This window comes from Crinia signifera, chromosome 4 (assembly GCF_055691185.1).
Source record: "Crinia signifera chromosome 4, ASM5569118v1, whole genome shotgun sequence".
In the NCBI taxonomy this organism is placed as follows: Eukaryota; Metazoa; Chordata; class Amphibia; order Anura; family Myobatrachidae; genus Crinia; species Crinia signifera.
In genome coordinates, this window is record NC_139220.1 from 18,603,131 (window position 1) to 18,621,874 (window position 18,744).

Genomic DNA, 18,744 nt, shown 5'->3' on the forward strand with positions numbered 1-18,744 from the left:
CTACATGAAATGAGTTTTTCACGTTTTTTTGGTGTCTATGTCAACAAAGGGGCAAAATAGAGAATGGGACATCCAAAGCAGGCAGAGGGGGACACAGATCTCTAAAGGCCTTTTCTTTTTTTTTTGGGGGGGGGGGGAGAGGATAAAATAATTGCACCCCAAAAAAGCATACCACCCAACCGTCCTAATTTTGGAAAACATTCCCCACACCCCTTTTGGGTGATAACACCACTTTTTTGCCTGTGCACCTACTGCGCGCGCAGATGTTCCTCCTTGGTAGCTCGCAAATGATTTTTGGCCTGTAGAGTAGTACCCTAGGTGCAAAAGTTTTGCCCCCCCCACCTATGCAATGAATAGTTATTGCTGTGCACAGACAGAACTTTTTAATACAGTTTTAATCTATGTGTAGCGTTTTATCCTTTCAGATATTTTTCTTATCTGCGTAAGAAATGAAACTTTACTGGAAATGTAGCATTTCATAGGCAGATGCAAACAAAGTCGCACGCAGATTACACACATATCCTTTTAATCAGCAGAAGCTGCTTGTGCAACCTATTCGCTCACTGGAAAAGTTGCAAAAAAAACACGTCTTGTGTAAGTGCTGTAGGTTGTTCATTCAGAACCTATGTACACAATCAGAATGCCTCCAAGACCCAACATTTTGTGGCTGCAACAACGCTTACTTCACACACACACACACACACACACACACACACACACATAAAAGCAGCAGAACTCCCAACACTTGATTTATTGTGACCTCTTACTTATCTGAGCATCCTCCTTGTCTAGAAACTCAACTCCTGCATTTAATGTCCTCTATAAACCATACCCAAGACACTACTGCTATCAGCCTCTACCCTGCACGCGCTCTCACCCGCATTCAGCTTACTCAAGCAAATCTGTAATTTGGGATTACTTAATGGAGCTCATCTTCTCCCTTGTCAGATTCCTGCCTGTTATGCCATAAATGTGCCATTGCTCATATGTTTACAATCCATCGGAAATTATCTCTGCGTTCGGGTCGTGCATTCTTGTCTTATTCAGCTATTTTCTCTCATGACTCTAACACACAAAAATGCTCTGCTGCTGTCACGTCCTTATTATACCCAGACTGCTGCGATGGTGCCAGCACGGGACGCAATCACCACTGCGCGCCAAAATAACCGCATGTGCTCAGCTACATACTTCACTGTTGGAACCGAATTTGTTATATTCAATCAAACCTGCGAGTTAGATTAGACTTTTATTTTTATTGTTTCTGAACACCGACTGCTCCACCTAAATTTAACAACTTCAATTAAAATCTTCAGGTGTTGTATATACTCCTATCTATCTATCTATCTATCTATCTATCTATAGCATTTCTATGATGCAGTTATCTGAGCAGGGTTTGTAGATTTGCAGAGATATGTTGGCGTTGTAATTGGTTGCATTATGTGGAAAAACTGCCGCCTGCCGTTTACAATGCATCACCATTGTACTCTGGAAAATTAGACCGTTGGTAAACTCTCCCTGTGCTCCAGCTTGGTGACATCTGACCTGCTTGGTGGTCTAGAGGCTGTGACAGTTATTTGCAGCCTACCAATAAGGTTTTTTGTTTTTTTTCGAAATTCGACTCCTATGTCGTGAAATGTGGTAAATTTTTCTGCCCAGCAAACTTTTGTCCGCTTGAAACCAGGCACATCAGTTAGTAATATTTATACATACTGTATGTATGAAATCCGGGTAAAAGAACTATGTGAATGGAAAATACTGTATTGGGAGAGCTCAGTAGTGTTGCCCATGGCACTTCCTGACTTATTCATGAGGCCTGACTAATATTAATCTTATATTTATTATTTTTACCTAAAATACCACTTGGCTGAGCTTAATTAAAGACAAATAATCATCATAGTAAGAGGCATCGCCACTGCCTGACATTGTGCTAGAAAGCTTTCCTCCAAAGTCCAACCAAAGTTTGTATACAGTTTAAAAGTAGACAACGTGCATGAACCGGCGTAAGACTGTGGGTGTGGCCCAGCATGTGGGGGTGTGTCTCCAGACTCTACCAAGATTATATATGCTGCTGCGAAGCCATGGGGGGTGTTGGTCCATATCCACGGCAGGCTTGGATCTTCTAGACATCTGGGCTTGGATAATTAGTATCCGCTAATTAAGGCAGTATAGGATAGGAACTGATCTCCACCAGTTCAGTGCTGGTGAGAAAAGGACACTCCGGCAGGATGGGCTGTATTTCGGGCAGGGTGGAATGTGCTTCACTGAAAGTGCCCTGTCCACCCCTTTATTTTAAAAATCGCACTCCGCAAACTGTTTTGTCCACCTCCCCTCAAATACTTTTGTAACTTCACCCTCTCTAGAACCTGTCCTAAGATCTCCCTCTACCAGACGCTTGAGTTACAGCATGGCAGGTTTTCCAGCCGGCAACACAGAGGCTTCACAGTATGGGAACAATCCAAAGATCCCTAATGTATCCCCACATTTCCCAGCCTATTGCCCAGCCACTATAAGGCATTGGGCACACTGACCCTCTGCTCTGGACAAACATATAACAGGAATTAACAGGTGTTGATAATTAGCAAACAGTGATTCACAATACATCTTAGGGAAACCCAGACTGGATCTCACTAGCCTTGCTGCTGCTCTAAATCCTGGACTGGATCTTCCACATTCACCTCATGTGGAAGTATGCTGTACTGTATATTGTTTTTTACTTGCTTCTTTAATGGTTGGCGTACCTAACGTCAATACATGACTGCAGACGAAACACACAATGGAGATCCAGGACAGTTATATGATTGTTTCCCCTAGTTTCCTGGGCCCCAAATATCCAACCAAGTCCCCTGTTGACATCAGGACCACCTCTGCACACATGGCATTATTAGCCTGATACACTGCAGAGGGCTCTTTTGTGAAGTACATCATTTGCTGGTTAGTTGGGCAGATACTCCCCCAATTAAACCAAGACAATCTCTCCAATTACGGGTGGCTTTCATACTGTCTGCAATGCCAAAAATGTGCAGCTGCCTTTGTGTTTGATCCCTTGAGTGACACTGCGCCAATCTACTGAAAGCCCCCTCTTCATTATGTGGGTGGTAATCAGCGCCCAGCGTGGTCCCTCTGACAACGCAAAGCCCGGCCGACTATTCAAGTCCAAAAATAATTTTAGTGGAATATTAAACTTGCATTATTTTATTGGCAATTATACAATTACTTTGTTTCATCTATAAATCAGAGTATATATATATATATATATTTATGCAGCTTTTCAATCTGTGTTTACTAGAAAAGCTCATTAACCCTGTGTATACTCTGCCAAGTTATATATTAACCCTCTGCCTGCTATGATAGTTTGAGCACATTTACGGGCAACAGCATTTCTTCCAACGTGACCCATTCCAGGAGGGGCAAGATGCTCCGTTCCTGGACTTCCATGCCAGTGGCAGTTGCAGAGTTGGAGGCTGCAGCACAGTCCAACATTCAGATAGGGGAGCCCCACCAACTGCCACACCAAACACCACAGTCAGGCACTCAAAGGCAGGTGTAGCTCCCCTATTTGAATTTTGGACAGTGGTTCAGTCCCAGCTCTGCAACTGCCACTGGCAAGGAAGTCCAGGAGCAGAGCATTTTGTCCCTGCAGGAACGGTGCCCATGGAATGATGTGGGTGTTCACCCACAGGCTGCAAATAGATGTTTATGTGAAACATCCATTTGCAGTGAGGGGGGCGGGCGGGCGGCCCGGCGTTTCCTGGGCGGGGTTTGGTGGACTTGCAGGGCTGCGAATTCGCAGCCTTGTGAATCAACCAGAATAATCCCCCATGTTTCCTAGATCGGCATGTTGGGTCTGTACCTGGGGGCAAACAACCAGATCTACAACCAAGGGCTGTAGAAGGGTACGGGTAAAATGCAATCACATTTCAGATTATAGGTGAAGGCTTGCTGGAGCCAATGAGAATCAGTGGGAGGGATTACAATGATATGGGTACTTAAAGGAGGGAATCCTGTTTCCTGGTCCCTTTGCTTTGTGATTTTCCCATTTTTAATTGATGAACGAGGTGATCAGGATCACAACCCTTCACTATAGATTTAAAGCTGCAATTTATTTAAGGTCAAAGGTCAATACTAACCTTGTTACCCCTTTAAATCACATATTTGTCACCGGAATTACACTGGTTCCTGCAAACCATGGGCCGTTATATTTGGCCCCCCGGTATTTTAATTAGGACTGGTGGAAGTTTTGTGCCATCTGTTCTGGGGGGAAATAAGTACCTCAACCAGAGATGGTCTCAAAACTTTCATTGGCGTAACCATCGATGGACTAATCTTAGCTTGACCCTGATTGGTTATATGGATTACAGAGCTCTGGGGGATGGGTATCAAACTTTGAAGAGATATAAACTACCAGCCAATCAGCTTCTCCCTGCCGTGTTACAGCGTATGTTTGAAAAACGACAGGAGCTGATTGGTTGGTATGTTATCTCTCTCCAAACTTTGTAACATCCCCACCATGTTTTATATAAGCCTGCATGTACAACATTAATAATGTCAGATGCCGCTTCCGTGTCTAATATCATTGTGCAAGGGGTTGGATTTACTAAAGGGCATATTTATCAATTATCAGGTGTCTATCGGCGTATGTCTCGCATATTTTATTTGATATATAAGCCCTTGAAGCTTCTACAAAAGAAAATGTGGATGGGGTTACCCATGGCAAGGGCCTTATTTTAGTTCACTCTTTCTGACAAAATCCTTCTTAGATGGGCAAAACCATGTGCACTGCAGGTGGGCAGATGTAACTTGTGCAGAGAGAATTAGATTTGGGTGGGGTTTTACTTCAAAGTGAGATCTATATTGCAGTGTAAAAATAAAGCAGCCAGTATTTTCCCTTCACAGAAACAAAATAACTCACCCAAATCTAATTCTCTCTGCACATTTTACATCTGCCCCCCTGCAGTGCACATGGTTTTGTCCATCTAAGAAGGATTTTGTCAGAAAGTGTGAACCAAAATAAGGCCCATTGTACCCTATCACCACCCAGAAACACTTGTCAACTTTCTGCAAGGGTGTAACTACTATAGGTTCAGGGGGTACAGCCACTATGGGGCCCTCTGCTGAGGGGGCCCCATCTTCGCTGTCACAGTTATATGTGTTATATACATTTACATACAGTTATATACAATTATATACATTTATCACAATTGGTTGGTATATAGGGGCCCTTTCCAAACGTTTGCTATCAAAAAGGGCAACATGCGTTTTTTACCTTTCTTGCTGTACGATCAATGTGGACTACAATTCGGAACGGCATGCGTTACACTAATTGGGGGTTTATGTCGACAGATGTCGACATTGACATTTGTAAAGGAAAAAATGTTCGTCTACATTTTATGTGCCGGCCACTGTTCCTGTCGACCTTTTGCCTGTCTCAACCTAGTGCGTATGGACCCTTTTGCCTTGTTGACCCTTTTCTCAATCTTTTGCCTGTTGGCATTTCATGGTCGACCTATTCACTGTTGACGCACACCCCTACAAACATCTAGGTGCTCCCCGCCTTTCTGTATTCTCTCTGTATAATGCAACCCTTGGAATTCCACGAGGGTTGCGTACGGCTTGAGTCTGACCCTCCATGTTTAGGTATCGGTCATTGGGTTGACCCAATTTACGTTGCCATATATTGGGTCGACCACCGAAGGTCGACAGGGCTAAGGTCAACAGAGTTGGAAGGTCAACACAAACATTACGTCGACAATGGGAAAGTTGACAGTCAAAAGGTCGACATGATTTTTTTTCACGTTTGTTTTGTCCCGAATGTCGACATGGACACCGGCAAAGTGTACCGCGGCCCCTCGCATTGCTCGCCACGCTTCGGGCACACCACAACGTAGTGGATGGTAGGGCTTGAAATACCGCCTGTCGGCACATGTCGACTCAATTTAAAAAAAACTCATCAACCTTTTGACCGTCGACCTTCCCAATTGTCAACATAATGCTTGTATCGAATTATTTCTTGTGTTGACACAAACCACGACCGAATGCATGTCAACTTAAATAGGGTCTACCTAATGACCCATGCCCTATGTCTTGCATAGTTGTGGCACTAGTACGTTGTGGTGTGTTTAACCCTTCGCCCAGTGGGTCCGTTATGCAGTGCCCTGGTGACCCCTGCGGTGTGAGATCGCTGGGGGTGGAGAGGACATTGCTTTCTGATACCATTTCACTCCAATAAAGGGTTTATAGGTTTCACCATCCCGGGGGAACACATACCCCAGGAGTTTATAATTGTAGGGATTTTCGCATTAAATGTTGCATTACAGGCAAGAGGTTTGGGGAAAGGCTTTCTCCCCGACCACAGAGGTCTCAGTGCTGGGGCCTGAATGCGCTCCCCAGGGTCTTGTGATAATTACAGAAGCAAGTCTTGGCTTCCTCCTGAATTTTGATCAGAATCTGAAAGCTGCGGCTCGGGGTAATGATACGTCTGCTCTTTTGTGTTTATAATGCTGCTATCTGTTGCAGGATGGGCTCAAACTCCGCTAAATCAAACACACATGTCAGGTTCGGCTTTTATTGTACCTATTATTTTAGAATGACAATATCTGAGGAACAGCAAAAAAAGTCAGGGGAAGAGTAACAAGAGCGGGGAAGTTGCCTGTAGTAACTGATAAACCTTATCCTGTGTACACATGGTGAGATTTGACATTAGATTTTGACTATATAGTCCAAATCGCAGGCAGATCGAATGCAGATCGCAGAGGTTTTTTTACCTTGTGATCCCGATGCGCGCTCCCAGGACAGCACAAATCGAAACCCAGATAGACAGGGCAGCAATGACTATATAGTCCAAATTGTATGTAAAAAGTACAGAGATAGCAAAGATTGTATAGCACTCGAATCTTATACCCCTTTCACACTGCAGCTCTTAACCGGTATATTGCCGTTTTTTTAGCCTTTGAAACCGGTTAGAGCTGCAGTGTGAAAGCTCCAGTCTGCATTTACCGGTTACAAATAACCGGTACTTGCAAACGGGTAAAAAGCAGAGTCCTACACGGTTCAGAGACGTTTTTTATGCAGTGTGAACGGCTCTGAACCGGTATATAGGACTCAGGAAGCAGTTAGCACTGAGCTGGTTATCAGCGCAGTGAATATTTAGTGATCGGGAGCTGCTCATTACATATGCGCATATGTAATGAGTGTCTGATTGCAGTAAATAAATAACAATAATAGAGTATTGGTAAAAACATTTATCAATTATATATATCTACTGCCAGTGACCATTAGAGGCCACACAAAGGATGAAATTACTCCTTTGTGTGCTAAAAGATGTCATAATAGAAAGTGAAAGCAATTTTTGCAGGCACACTGATCTGTTTCAAACTTGCTACATATGGAGTGAGAGAGCTGTAAAGACAGAGATTGGAGGTAGGAGCAGATAGGGACTGAAGGTGGGGTGGACAGAAAAACTGTTACAGCTCAAAGTGCAAGTAAAAACTGTCACAGCTCAAAGTGAAAGTACATTGCAGAAGCCATCATTTTGACAGGCTTTTAACTAGTCTCACCTCTATAGGGGGAAGTCAAGTGTTTTGCACGCCAGCAGCCACTAGATGACACCCAACGGTGCAATTCAAGTGTTCCTCTGTTCGGCCGCGCTCAATCGTCGGCGCTGATGTTACTGGAATTAATAGTAACTAGTATCCTATACAATGGTAGGTATAACCTTATAGGTTTTAAGACCAACCTCGCCTTGTTTTGTCTTCACACTAATTGCCGCTTTAAACCTAGCGGCTATCTTTCCGATTTTGCTCCAATTGCCGGAAATCGGAGCCTATTACCGTATAATCATAGAGCTGGTTTCATATATTGGGGAAGATGTATTAAGCCTGGTGAAGAGAAAAAGAGGCGATAAATTGAAAGCAGATAATGCACCAGCCAATCAAATGCGTTTGAAAAATGACAGTTGGGCATTGATTGGCCGGTGCGTTATCTCCTTCCACCTTATCTCCGCTTTTTCTCCACTCTATCTCTTCACCAGGCTGAATACATCTGCCCCATTGCATGACATTCTTGCAGAGTGTAATTAATATCTCCAGTCACTAACTTGTTGACTTAATTTCACTCTCTGACAACTATTCTGTAGTTGAAAAGATTCCCTTGTGTGCCGAATACGAGAAAAAACCTAAAACACTTCAATCCGTTTACTTAAAAGCATTTAATCTTCCCGAGCAGAGGTAAGAAATGAATAGGAATTCGGCAGCCCATTAATGAAAGACACCGGCGGAATGCGTACCGTTTCTGAAGCCTTTGGTTACTAGGGAGACATTTAAATATTTGTAAAGATTTACTTGTCTTGTTTCTGTCAACCACAAGTATGGAGGTTTAATTAATTGAACGGTGCGCTCTCATTAATTTTATCTGTGTCCCGGGGACATACAGCACGTTGCGCTCAGCGCAGGATACAACAGACGCACTGGATAAGCTGGCAAGAGGGATCTGGCGGATGGTACGATCATTGGATTATGTTTTCAGTGGTGTTACTATAACTTTTATATGGTTTTACAGCTTATTATCGCAATTAAGGCAGCTCAGTGCATGGAAGCCAGTGATATGCTGTCACGGCACAAACTCTTGTGTAATACAGGGACTGGGAAACCCTACAGCAGACATGGACAAACGGTGGCCTTCCAGCTGTTGTGAAACTACACATCCCAGCATGCCTTGCCGTAGTTTTAGCATTCCCTATTAGCAAAACTGTGGCAAGGCATGATGGGACTTGTAGTTTCACAACAGCTGGAGGGCCATAGTTTGGACATGCCTGCCCTACAGTACATACCAGTGTCTGCAGGCACAGAAATAGGACTTATAGAAATCTTTTGGGGCTGGATCCAATTAGTAGGTAACTGGGAGATCATTGGTCAGCTACGGATATTCAATTACAGTCCGCAGCAACCGGGTGATAGACCGGCAGGCTAAACTTAACACGGATATCTGTTATAACCCATAGCACAGTCATTAGGTTGATACCATAAGGTCGGCATGGGAAATGGTCGACATGGGTCTAGGTCAACATAGGAAAAGGTCGACATGGTTCTAGGTCGAAAGGTCATTAGTCCGACAGGCCGTTAGTTCTACAGGTCATTAGTTCGACAATGTCTAAGTCGGTAGTCAAAAGGTCGACATGGGGTATTTCACTGTTTTTTGAGCCGACATGTGCCGACAGGCGGTATTTCATGCCCTACCATCCACTAGGGCGTGGTGGGAGAATAAAATAGTGTGCCGAGCGCAGCGAGCGATGGGAGGGGATGCGGTGCACTTTAAACTGTGTCCATGTCGACATTCAGGTAAAAAAAAACAGTGAGAAACCCCATGTCGACATTTTAACTGTCGACATAGACATTGTCAAACTAATGACCTGTCGAACTAATGACATTTCGACCTAGAACCATGTCGGCCTAGACCCATGTCAACCTTTTCCCATGTCGACCTAATGGTGTTGACCTAATGACTGTCGACCAGCATGCTGTAGACCAAATATTCCCAACCCCTCCAGTCCCAGGGGTGCATTGAGCGAGTGCACAGGGTGCGCTGGTGATGTCACAGCCGCGCCCACACACTCACGCAATGCATCCCTGGGACCGGAGATGCCGCTGAAGAGGATCCTGAAGGCCGCGGTGGATATCAGGGGACGAGTTAAGTATGAAAAAAGCCACAAAATATTCTGCAAGACCACGGTTTCCACGGATAAGGGAGACCCCACCTGTAATTGAACATGTTACCGGAAAATCATGAGACAACTCTAAATGAAAACGTTCAGCCGTGAGAAATGTTGTACATACGAGCGTGGTTCAGTAAGTGAGGTAACAAACCCTTTCCTTTGTGTAACGCTCTCTATTTCAGTCCAGGCCAGAGCAGGTAGGCCGCTGCTTCCCCCCACGGCCATCGCATTGCGTCTCAAATCAGTCATACTGTCCCAACATCAGCTGTAGGATGGCAGGGCTGGGGGAATACATGACTGAGACCTGGTCGCACGGCAGCGAATAGGATGCCGCCACCGGGCCAGAGTGTAATCCCGCCCTTCACGGGCCTGTGAAAGGGTAGCGAAGATGCCGCGCCCCAACTGCTCACCTTCCAATGATTTTCCCACTGTGTGCAGTGTCTGAGTGGCCCTGGACTTATTCTGCGGCTGCGAAGGAACCAACCTGACCGGGGACGGAGCTGATGTCACGCACCCTCCCTGACAACGCTTAGGCACGCCTACATTGTTCCTGACACTCCCAGAAAACGTCAGGTTGCCGGCCAGAAACTGCGGTTTCCTGTCAATCAACTTGTGAATGGCCGGCGATGAAAAGTAGTAGCAGGATCTCATCGCATGTCGGCATGCGTGTTAAGAGCTGTACACATGCGCAGCGTATCGACAATTGGACGCTGTGCGAATTCACTCAGCAGCAATCAGGTCTGAATCAGGCACGTGGTCGCACACTGTGGTGCGTAGTGAGATCAGATGTGCGCATCAGCAGCTGTAATTTATCACCAACTTCTCGCAGTGATAACGTCATGTCTCGGAGGCAGGTTTGGTGCATGGCCTGTGGTGGACGTGGTTGCCTGGCTGAATCGCTGCTCATCCCTACTACCCGCCCTGCCAATATCAAAGGCAATGCACTAAAACCACACCTGTGTCCGTGACATGACGTTAACCTGGTGCACCTTGAGATACTGCTGGAGGAATAACCAAATTCTTTGTAGTTCACCTCTTAAAATATGGGAGGCTCCAGAAAATCGGGTCCGCTTCTTAGACCCAGGGAAGGTGAGCAAGTCCCCCACAATGTCCCCTCAGGGGTGGTTACACAGGGACCTGGTGAAGTGAATCGTGTCATTGTGGCCCCGCCCCTGCTGTGCAGTGCCTGTAATACCAGCATTTCACAGCAGGGGGGGGTGGGGGTGTGTGGACATGATGATGTGATCGCAATGGCCATGCCCCTACTCAAGGCTCACTTGTTGAGCTCCACCTCCGGCCCCATCCCTTGGGTCGCCGGCCCCATCCCTTGGGTCGCCGGTCCCGCCCCCTGCTTCCTCTATCTGGCTGACTAAAAGTAGGCAACCCTGAGAGGTCGACATTAGTTTTTTCACATTTTTGGGTGTCTATGAGGACATCGCTCTACATGGATACAGTATAAGTGTACCACGTCCCCCCCACAGTGCCTCACTGCGATCGTCAAAAAAAAATGGGAAAACCTCATGTGTAGACCTATTGCTTGTGTCAATTTTCTGATCATGTCGACCCAAGGCGTGTCAACCCTTTTTTATGTGTTTTTAATATTTGGTTCCAGCCCCACTTTCATCCTTGGAGTGCGATATAGCTAATACCCCCTCTCCACATTCTTGTAAAGTATCTAAGCCCAGTAATTACAGTGCGTACAGCAGCTGAGCGCGGCCAGCACAAAGGCAGCAGGCCCGCCCAGCTCACCTGTAAACCGCTGCAAGGGCTTTGATACTTAAAAACGTTATTATGGATCTCAGGCCTTTGAAGACCTGCTAAAAACATAGGACGGTATTAGGAAGACAAAGGGACGTCGGATTACTCTGACCCAAGGCAGCCGGCGTAATCCGCTACTGTTTGAAGCTGTATTAAACGTTTTACCACCCAGGTGAAAGTTAACCCCTAAAATCATGCTCAGGTATGATACACCATCGTGGAGGGGAAGGGATGACGGTTCTCTTTGTAGTGCCTGTAGGCTACCACTTGTGTTTTGTCTAGGAAGTCTGGGAGCCGTAGTCCGATGGTCGACCCCCTCGGCGTGAAAATTGGGAATCCACATTCTACCTCCTATGGGCCCGGCAACAGAGTTGACAGGTTGACACAAGGTTGTCAGACAAAAGGTCGCGTTTTTCCCCCCGCATGTCGACATCCGGGCAGTCAACATAGTTACCGTCAAAGTGTCCCTTTGCATAGCCGTCTGTGCTCACCACGCTTCGGACGCTGTACCTTGTTACGCTCGGCACACTATTTTATTCTCCCACCGCGCCGTAGTGGATGGTAGGGCATGAAATACCGCCTGTCGGCACATGTCGGCTGGAAAAAAAAGTAAAGAACTCGTGCGACCTTCCCATTGTCGACCTAATGCTTGTTTCAACTTTCCAACCCTGTCGACCTTAGCATCGCCGGCCTATTTCAGGTGTCGTCCTAAACCCATTCGACCTTCAGTGGTCGACACAATGCATGTCTACCTAGTGACTGTATCTCTTGTGCAACTCTGCTAGTTTCTGTCGTCTTTTTTTGCAAAAAGTGACAATACAATGCAACTAGGACGCATGAGGAGACTGTGCTTGGTAAGGTGATATGACACTTATATATTGTGTGCGACTGAGTCTGTATGCGGAGCAGAACAGAACTTGTAATGGGAAAAATGTTTGCGTACAGACTCAGAGACTCAGTCGCACACAGATATACGTGTCATCTGTTACTCAGCACATTAAGGCCCCCATACACTATAAGATTTATCTGACTTGTAAGTCAAGAGTATGTACAGTGCTGTCAGAGTCAATCACCCCATCCACTACGCAGACATATCGGAAGCTGTAAATCTCTTCAGATTTCCCTTGAACTCTCCCAGATAATTCACTTCATATACATCTGATCAATTCTATGTTAAACCCCTGACGGCTTCAGATCAGATGAAACTTTGGTGCAGCACGTAAGATTTTTTTGTCAGAAAGATCTGAGACTCAGCCGCACATCTGATCTGAGGGAGCTCAGATTTTTCTACAGATTGGTCTGTCAGATCCATCTGAATCTGACGAAAACAGGCCAAATCTGACTAGAGGATGGGGGCCTTCTCACGTGACCTGGCATGCTATAAATCTAAGGGGTGTGATACAACATATCAATATTCAAAATGTCGACTTGGTCCGTGTGTGAATCTTAATAATGTCAGCATGAATGCTTTGTGGACACTGTCAAATTTCGCCATTTAAAATCTCAACATTGACATAATGCCGACATTGTGTGTCTGAAGTCGGCATGCCTACATATTTTTAGGTGATGGTGACTCTTACCATAGCAGAGTTGATCGCTGTTGTGCCAACTGGAAATCAATTTGATTATCGAATGATCACAAATGCGTATGGATTGTTTGCAATCCCCTTGCAATTTGACAGGTGTTTCATGTTCACTGCTAGGTGATTCATGCTTGTTGCCAGGGGTTACATATGCTTGTTGCCAGGGGTTACATGTTCATTGCCAAGAGTTTCTAGCTCATTGCCATGGGTTACATGCTCCTTGCCAGGGTTTCATGGTCATTGCCAGGTGTTTCATGCTCATTACCAGGTGATTCATGCTTGTTGCCAGGGAGTACATATGCTTGTTGCCAGGCGTTACAGTCACATGCTTTTTAGCCAGTGGTCACATGCTCTTGGCCTAGGGGCAGGTGTTCACAGCGTGCCAGTGCTCCCAGATCTTCCAGGTAGTGCTGTACGTGCTGCGTACAGACTCTGTCTCATCCAATGCAGCGGCCATTTTGGTGTGCCGTTTTTAATAAGATTCCTTGAGGAAAGCCAGCCCTCATTAAATCTGCTAAGCTGCCGACGCCAGAGCTTGGGCTGCAATTGCGTAGTTACACCTGAATCATTGATATTTCTAATCTGTCCAGTACTAGTAACCACTTTCCGTCGGCCATCTTGTATCTTAGGCTTTGTGGGCCTATAACAACTCTTTACCTAACAACAATGGAAAACTCAAAAAGTAGCAACTAGTTGTGGCAAATCCAATGGCGGATATCTAAATAACCAGATGGGGGTAACATTCCACCCCCTTTATATTTATTTTGGAACCTTTGGTGGGTGTCACATTTAGCCTTCACATTTATCTCAAGAGGTCTGGGGCCGGCAAACCCTTATGATCTGTCTCCATAACAGTGAGCCGGGTTTACGGCTGGGTACTGTATAGTTCCAGGGCGATTAGACTAATTAGCAGAATGAATGGCTACAATATATCATTGGGGGGGGGGGGAAGTGCTTCTTTTTAAGCACTAGAAAAAAAGTTGACCTCTACCGTTAAGCGTTTTATTTCCAGGTTAGCTGCTTTGAAAAGGGGCCAGAACATCAGGTGGCCGGGCTACAAAAGAGCCATTCGGGACATTACGCAGACTGCCAATAAATATCACCAAGGAATACACGGCAATGCCTGCAAAGGCTGGATGCATTGTCTGGCCTTCCCCCCTAATGGTCCTCTGTTTCCCCTGCCGGCCGTGTCTTGGCGAGGTCACCTCTTTGTCTGGTTTATACGTATATACACCCTTATATTGTGGAGTCACAGTGGTTTTGACCTTTTGCACTTAGACCCATTTCTAAATTGCGTTGTAAAGTTGCAGATGCCTAATTGCATTATACCAGCTGCCTTGTTTTTGCTGCCAAAAAAGAACAATGGTAATAGTTAGCATTGTATCTACATGGGGGTTATTCAGATCTGATCGCAGTACAAATTTGCAGAGAGAGTTACATTTGGGTGGGGTGTGCTGAAACTGAAATTTAAATTGCAGTGTAAAAATAATGCAGCCAGTGTTTACCCTCCACAGAAACAAAATAACTCACACAAATCTAATAGTGTGTACACACGGTAAGATATGGCTTCCGATGTTGCCGATATAGTGAACATCGGAAGCCATATCGCATGCAAATCGCATGCTTTTTTAGGTCTGCCGATACGCTGCTGATGCGTGCTCCCATGTGAGCGCAAATCGGCAGCCAAGGTTATATAGTGCAGCTCTGCACTATATAGTCTAAATTGTCCCTCTGCATGATCTGATCGTCTCGGGACTCGCATCTCACTATACATGTTACATCTGCCCCACCTGCAGTGCACATGGTTTTGCCCATTTTGAGAACAAATTTGTACTGCGATCAGATCTGAATAAGGCCCATAGTATGTATATATAGTAGAGTATATATGACGTCAACTGCCACCGGTGGGCAGCTGACGTAAAAACCATGCTGCAATGCAGGAAGGGGTGGGGGGCAGATGTAACATGTGCCGAGAGAGTTTAATTTGGGTGAGTTATATTGTTTCTGTGCAGAGTAAATAATACTGGCTGCTTGGCTGCTTTATTTTTACATTGTAATATAGATATCAGTTCATCACATCTCACCCAAATCTAAAGGCCCATACACACTGGGCGACCTTGAGATGAAAGCCACTCAAAACAGCATTTCAGCTCAAAGCCGCCCAGTGTGTATGCCTCGGCGATGAGTGGTGAACGCTGCTGTGTGCTCCCGCATCATCGCCGGGAAAGCCGTTCATCTGCTGGTATTACCAGCAGATGAACGTCTTAGAGGATGGCTTTGCATAGTGCTGGGCTATGGAAAGCCCCCCGCCACCCTGCTGTCGGTGCCGGGCAGGGGGAAAGCCACTCAGTGTGTATGCACTGAGCGGCTTCCCCCCCCCCCCAGCGATGATAGCGATCATTACTGTCCATACACGCTGGGCATAGTCGCCCAGTGTGTATGGGCCTTTACTCTCCCTGCACATTTTACATCTGCCCCACCTGCAGTACAGCATGGTTTTGCCCATTAGCAAACCAAGGATCTTATTCTAGTTTACACACATAAAACGTTTAATATGTGCTTTTATCGTTTATTTGGTGTCAATGCCGACGCCTGAGCACTTGGACCCTGACTTAGTCTACGTGGATTGTAAAGTCCAAAAAATGAAGACCTTTTCACGTATTAGCCATTCCCATGTCAACCTTTTGACCATGTTGACTATATTGCATCGACCTAGACATTGTCTGTCAGCCATATTTCAGATGGGATGTTGCTATGGGCAACTAATCAGATTCCATTGATTTTCCAGAAGGTACTAAATAAATAAGAAGTAGATACTGATTGGTTGCCTATAGCAACATCCCATGTGAAATAGAACTCCCATCTTAGTTCTATTTCACTCTCGACCTGGGTCATTGCTGGGTCGTTACGTCACCAACCTGGGTCGAGGTGCGGTGTGATAGCATCATCCCGGGTCGATCAACCCAGGATTTCAGCCCTGGTCACGACTAATGTTGAACACGGCTCTGACCCGGGTCGAGGCACAGTGTGAACGGGTAACCTGGGTTGAGTGACCTGGGTCACATCCACACTGTGGAGGAGGCAGCGATGTCGGCGCCATGCACCGCCTCCTCCCCTACCTCCCGATGATGCTCCACCACTCCGCCCTGCCCCCCTGTGATGTCAGCGACCCAGCATTTGCTGTCTGCAAGGTGTATAGATTTCCCCTAAGATCTCACGCACTGGTCACGGAACCTCAGTCTTACTCCATGTTTATTTACAGAGCTTACTATGATTTCTGTGATTAGCAGTGTTCTCTTAGTACTTAGAACGTGCGCCTGCATTTTCTCCTTTGTTTCTGTATGGCACTACAAGTCTCAGCACGGTAGCTCATATTATTATGTTTACAAATACGGTGCAAACCCCTTCACCTCTCCCATATATCCTCCAATATGGCACTACACGGATCAGCATTCCCTCCAGCCGCTGACCCCATACGTTCCTCTCAGAACAGATCGTAATATAAAGGGCACACACATGGGCATACAAATTAGACAAATCGGGGCAGACAGATGGGAGGATGAGCGCTGGTCACGGGAGCTTACAGTCTAATACCCCTTTCAGACAGAAAAATCCCAAAAAACCCAGGTATTTCCCGGATACAAAAACCCGGGTACAACTAGGCAGCAAGGGGCTGACCCCCTTTCACACAGGAGCAAAAACCCGGGTATTTCCCGTGTCGACCCCTTTCACACAGAAGCCGGATTTTTCCTGCAAAACTCTGTGTGTCATAAGAATAGGACAGTTTTAAAGGCACACAGAGATGAGGTCATCAAAAGTGGGTGGTGACTGCTCACTGCATTGCATTAACCATGGCATGACACAAGGATATGTTGTAAACAAGTGTTATTGTTTTTATATACTGGAAGGTACATGTTACCTCACATGGCTGTCAGTATATTTGCAATGTTTGAGTACACTGTGGCATCTTTGACTGTCCCAGTCATCTGCCGATATCCTCCTCCCCTCTCACTGCCAGCAGCTCTCACCTCTTGCTTCTACCAGTGGGCCATGCTATACTTTTTTCAGCTCCCTAATGACCTCAGAGGCCAGCTCCATTGCCATGCCCTCCCAGCCAATCAGAGAAGCCTATCCTCACAACCAATCAGCCAGCACCCCACCAGGAGAGCCAATCAGTGCCTAACAATGTGTAATAATCCCCAAAACCCGGGTCGTTTCCTTTCAGACAGCCGGCGACCCGGGTTTTTGGAATACAGACCCGGGAAAAACCCAGGTAAATACCTGGGTCGAAGTCCCGGAACTTTAGACCCGTGTTGACCCTTTCAGACAGAAGAAAAACCCGGGTCGACACGGCAAGAGCAGGGAAATTCCCGGGTCTTTTTTTCTGTCTGAAAGGGGTATAATTCGGAGGGGGCAGGAAACTAATATACTAATAAGATAAATACAACACTTAAATTCAGATTTTAGAGGAATTCCTAAAACTGTCCCATCCCTCAAACCAGTCCTTCAGCCGCCGATTGCCCCGTTCTAGGCACACACCCGTCAGACCGGCTATGACGGCTTTGTATGATGTATTATTTGTAGTCATTTCACCCCTACAGTGGAACCTGTGCCCACCCCCACCTCCCATGTAAACACCTTCCCTGGAACGCCACCTTGAGCCTCTCACATAGTACAGAGGCATATTTAAGTAGTTTGTCAACATGGGCGTTCCTGACTTGGCACCGATGTTTCTTTACCGAAGGGATAAACACCAAACAGATAACAAGGCGCGGTGTTGTGATGGTATGTTTCCACAAAGACGAAATACCTGTGCGATAACGCACTGAGCTGTGGCGTAACTGCACACAAAGCGGCAGAAAGACGATGAACCCGTAACGCTGCACTGCACTGTTTCACAAACAGCCAAAGAGGGGGGATTAAAGGCCTTTTGTAACTCAGTGAAAAACCTGGCAGTGCAAACAGTTCAACCCATCGCCCGGCTCTCGGCGGAGCGAGAAGCAGCATCTTTATTGTTGGCAAACAATGGAATGAGTATTTCCCTTGGGTAACGATACTGAGTCACAGGGAACTGTACCTACTGTACAATACGCGGCATGCATTGTATGACAGGAATGCCTGGCATTAGGCTCCGGAGTGCCAACCTAATGCCGCCTTTCAGAACAAGATTAACAACATCGCTCCTGGAAGCACGGATTGATATCCTCAGCTTCACCTAGGCGGCGACTGTATCGCGCGCTGGGAGCCTTGTGTGTAGCTTCCTGCATACACAAAATAACACAGCTGTGCGGGCGGCCTGCAGATTCAGAATAAAGATGGCCGACTGCAAGGAACATTCTGCCGCTGGGTTTAATCGTGAAAGTTAGGGAGGAAGATATAGTAGGTATTGGAGAGAGATAAAGTGCCAACCAATCAGCTGCAAACTGCCATGGTACAGGCTATTGGACTGATTCAGACCTGCTGGCTGGTGTCCGAAATTGCAGAGCCCTGCGATCACATAGTCGCAGCTAGGGATGCCAATCCCGGGGCCTTTTTCCAATCCCGGGATTGAAAAATGCTCAATCCCAGGATTCCCGGGATCCCAGGATTGGCATCCTTAGAAAATATAAACCCCGGCCCCCACTCCAAAAACTAGGAACTTATATATAGTTTCATTATGCTCTGTTGCATCCCGTTTATTTGCCGCTATATAGTCTT